The following is a 4303-nucleotide window of genomic DNA, read 5'->3' as shown; positions in this document are numbered from 1 at the left end:
CTGCTTCCTGCAGTGGTTGTTTGAGGATGTTACTCCTAAAAGGAAAGTGTTTAGCTGAAATTCTGAGAAAAGATTACGTCTTTGGGGAGGGCATCTTCTGAAAATCAGTCCTTAATTGTTCTTGGAAGGCAAGAATTAGAAGAGACCTGACAAGGGGCCGGAGGGGTTACATTTTTGGTATGTAACTCGCAGCTGGGGCTACTACTACTATGTTGGTTGGTCCTTGCTGGCCCTGAAATAGGTGTTCTTTTACTTGTTCCTGCAAGGGTTTTGAAGTGCATTAGTGGTGCAGTTTGTTCATGCCTTTATTTAAAAAATGAGGATTTGGAATGTTTGGTTAGTATAAGTGTACAGCTGCAATACAGTAACACAACTCAATGTTACTAGCGGGCTTTTGAAACTTAGCTCACCTGTTTTGACAGGAGGCCTGACTGTCTCCTACCTGTAGTAGCCCTTTAGGCATGCTCCTTGCTGGGGAAGGTACTGGGCAAGGATTCTTTTGAGTTTCAAATTGATAGAAGGATGCAAAACTGACATACACTTCCTCCATGTTGTTCTGTGGGATGTTTGTGCAAAGTCAGGGTTTGGTTCTTGCATGCCAAGTGTGAGCCTGACTGCTCTGTTCATTTCAGACTTGACCAGTGAACTTCTACCGCTGTCTAGGTTTCAGTGATTCTTTTTTTTTGACCAAGGCCTATGATGCTGTGAACCAGCCTGGACCTTGAAGCTTTACTGAGAGAGTCAGCTGTCCATGAAATTTGGTCTATTGACACCACTCCATGATACATATGGTAAAGTAAAGGTTGACTTCATCCTGTCCACTCCTTCCCTGTGAGCAGGTCAAATAAGGATGCATCTTGGGACCAGTCCTATTTTGTGCTATTTCATGCCATGGTACTAGACGGAGCAGACTTCAGGGTTTCTTTTGCAGCCATCATGATTTGTTTCTGAACTGCAGAGTTGTTTAAACCTGCCAGTTGGTGTGTGAGGCCTGAAATTGCCTGGTGGACTGTGCAGGAACTCCTATATAGTAATGGTTGTGCTGGTGGCCCACGCCATAGAAGATCTTCAGTTGTTAGATTATTTGCCTTGGACTATCACCCTGAGGAAAATGAAAGTAGTGTCAGCTAGCTCCTTGCAGAAGTGTGCCCCTGCTATATCCACTGGCACTGAACCCCAATTGTTCCTGGGGTTACTTACTTTTATGTAGTGTGTTGGCTATTAATGTGGCTTTTGGCAGGTGCACAAAGAGCTTCAGGTCAGCATGAGATCAGGCTGCCCATCAACTGAAAGGGGTGCAAAGCTGTTTTGCTTGCCTGGGACATGAGACTTGGTCATGGTACAGAAGGCACATTTTGCAACTGAGTAGTTTTAAGCGGAGGCCCTTTGAACCCTTTGCCAAATGGGGCACTACTACAAGCTGATTAAATCCTGCACTGTGCTGACTGTTCACTGAGGCATCAACAGTGAAGGGATAGCTATGCTGGGCTGGATGTAGACCTTGAATTGAATGATGCATGAATGCCCAAGCCGTGCTTATACAGTGAGCTGGAACGTGGGGAAGAAGTGCAGTTGCCAAAAAAGAGCATCAGCCCCATCCAAAAGGTATGCTTGAGTGGAACCTATTGGCTAGGTCTTTTGAACTTGTATCCAGGCATAGGCAGCATTGGAGTGTCAAGGTGAGGGGAAAGCATAAATCTAGTGGTCATCCCCAGCGTGCCTTGCATAGGGAATATGTGCAAGCCAAAGGGTGCACTAGTAGCAGCAGCTTGGCTCTAGTGGTGCTGCAGATGTCATGTCAAGAAGTGCTTATTGCATGTGGGCCTGTCCAGTAATTTGTACCCCTTGCCACTAATAACTCAGCAGATTGTTTTCAACTTCTACGTTGAGTAGGGGTTGGATTAGATGACCTCATGAGGTCCCTTCCAGTCCAACTTTACTATGATCTTATGAGTCTTTTAATCTAGTCCTGTAACCTGAACTAAAACCTATCTTACCACCCTACCAACCATGGAGAATCCACAGCTTCCTGTGGTTTGTTCCCATGGTTAGTCACTCTTGGTGTGTCTAATTTCAGCTTGAACTAGCTGGCCTTCATCTTGCAGTTGCTGGCTCTGGTTGGCTTTTCTCCACTACATTAGTCTCTCTACTTTCCTGTGTTTTCTGGATGTGATGATACTTACAAAACAAATCAACTCACAGTCCTTCAGATGGAGGAGTCAGTGGTCTATAATGACAGACAAACAAAGGATTTCTTTTGCTTTTGAGAAAAAAACATTTGTTATAACACAGACTGGAAACCAACTTCCTCTTCTTCCAAGTGCTCCAACCTCTAGTCTAGAAGGCCACATTTTTGCTTTTTGGTCTATTTGAGCACGAGGCTCCACCACATATGGAAGAGTCAGTTGTGGCACAGGTTACAGCCAGGTTATCATAGCCCTCTTCAGACACAAGGGATCTAGCCAATTACATGATGCAGACTGCTCTTCATCACTCTTGCTCCTTACTTACTACTCAGCCAGTCTGACTGCCTTGTCCCTGACAGTCAGTGTTGGATCGTTGCACACTCTGCTCAACATTGCCTGTGGTTGACTACCTAGAGCAAGTGGAGAACAACAGGCCAAACAGGAGGAGAATTGAATCCTTGCGTTGTTGCAGGAAGAAACAAAAAACAAGCATAAGCTGTCCAGTGAGGTGGCACTCTAATGTGGATGGCCAAACTGAATTGGATCACGTGGCAACCTGCCTCCCCTGTGCAGGCTGTGAGGGGAGGTTCTGGAGAACAGCCTTCCATTCCATCCATGTTGTGTTGGTACCTTTGTCTTCGACCAGCCACTTGCCTGCTTCCTCCTGGCTTCTGTGCTTGGATATGCCCTGGCTTGCAGCCAGCCTTCTGCTCATAGCTGCTGTAACTACTCACCAATGTGTAGTTTCATACTACTGGCTCAGGCAGACCCTATAGCCATCACTGCTTCCCCATAGAAAGGCCTACTATGGAGCACAATTTGCATCTAATGCTAGATGGCATGGAGCAGCTTATGCTCTTCACTCTAAGTTTATAAAGCCCAGATCCTGTTTAAAATCAACCTAGGCTTGTTTGTTCAGGGGCCTTTAGAGCCCATAAGCTAGAAGCAAAGCCATAACTGCAGCCCTGGATTTGCAGCGGTGGCAGGAGATGACTCCTCCAACTAGCTCCACTGGCCTTGCCAAAGAACTTTTGGCTGGCTTTGTTTAGAGGAGGGGGAGTTGTCAATATTTCTTGTGCATATCTAGTGTGTGGTGACGGCTGAATGCCATCTGCTTAGCTGCTGCTAAGAGTGCTGGAAACATCAAGTCCCTGACGGCGCCTGGCTGGGCAATGCTGGAGGGAGGGAGGGAAGAGCTCTGTGTCCATGTGCAGGAGGGTTGTAGGTAATGCAGGTAGAGCGGAGATAATTTGGCATCATGAGCTGGGACTGGTGGGAAATTCTTCAGGCCAGCAACATCTATGAGCCTGAGCAATTGTCATCTGCAGGGGAGGCCTCTTCCCTGGGACTAATTAGAATTAGACTGGGAAGCAAACCAAGCCTGTGGGAGCAGCCTGGCTCTGGCCTGAAAAGGAGGGGGGCGGTCTCTGCTGCTCTCTCGGGGACATCTTGTTCTCTGCCAAGCCTGACAGTACCAGCCCCGGACCAGTCCATTTCCTGAGATTCTGGGCTGGTGTCTCAGCCATCTCTACTCGCACTGCACCCCCTCCTCAGCTGGTTCCCTTTGCACTGTGCAGGTTGGGGTTCCAGGAATGAATCAGCAGCTGCTGGGAAGAGGCTATAGGTCAGGGGTGGGCAAAATACAGTCTGTGGGCCGGATCCAGCCTGCCAACAGATTTTATCTGGTGTGTGGTGGGTCCCTTGGCCTCACCTGGCCCAGGTGTGAGGGGAAGCCTGGGCTGTGATGTGTATAGCCCGTTCTGATGCCCCTGGGCTTGCAGCAGGGCTGGCACAGCAGCTAGACTCTTTCCTGGAAGCCCCAGTGGCTCCCTCCAGCTGCTGCTACTAGTGTCTCTGTTGCCACCAGACCTGCCCCTGCTGCCTGGGCACCCTGGCTTATTCACCCTCCACCCACTGCTGTAGGTGCCAGGCAGAGCACGGTGGTGGGGTCTCCATGGAGATCAGCCTGGGACCTTTGCTGGTAGGGGGCACTTGGCTTGGCTAATGGGTTGGGGCCATGGGTGAGTAGGGAGCAGTGTCCAGGAGCAGGACAGTTCGGGCCAGGGCCAAGGCCAGGACTGTTTCATAGTTTCATAGTTTCTAGGGTTGGAAGGGAC

Source organism: Gavialis gangeticus, unplaced genomic scaffold (genome assembly GCF_001723915.1).
Source record: "Gavialis gangeticus isolate Ggan-Ray unplaced genomic scaffold, GavGan_comp1, whole genome shotgun sequence".
Classification (NCBI taxonomy): Eukaryota; Metazoa; Chordata; order Crocodylia; family Gavialidae; genus Gavialis; species Gavialis gangeticus.
This window is presented reverse-complemented; position numbering follows the sequence as displayed.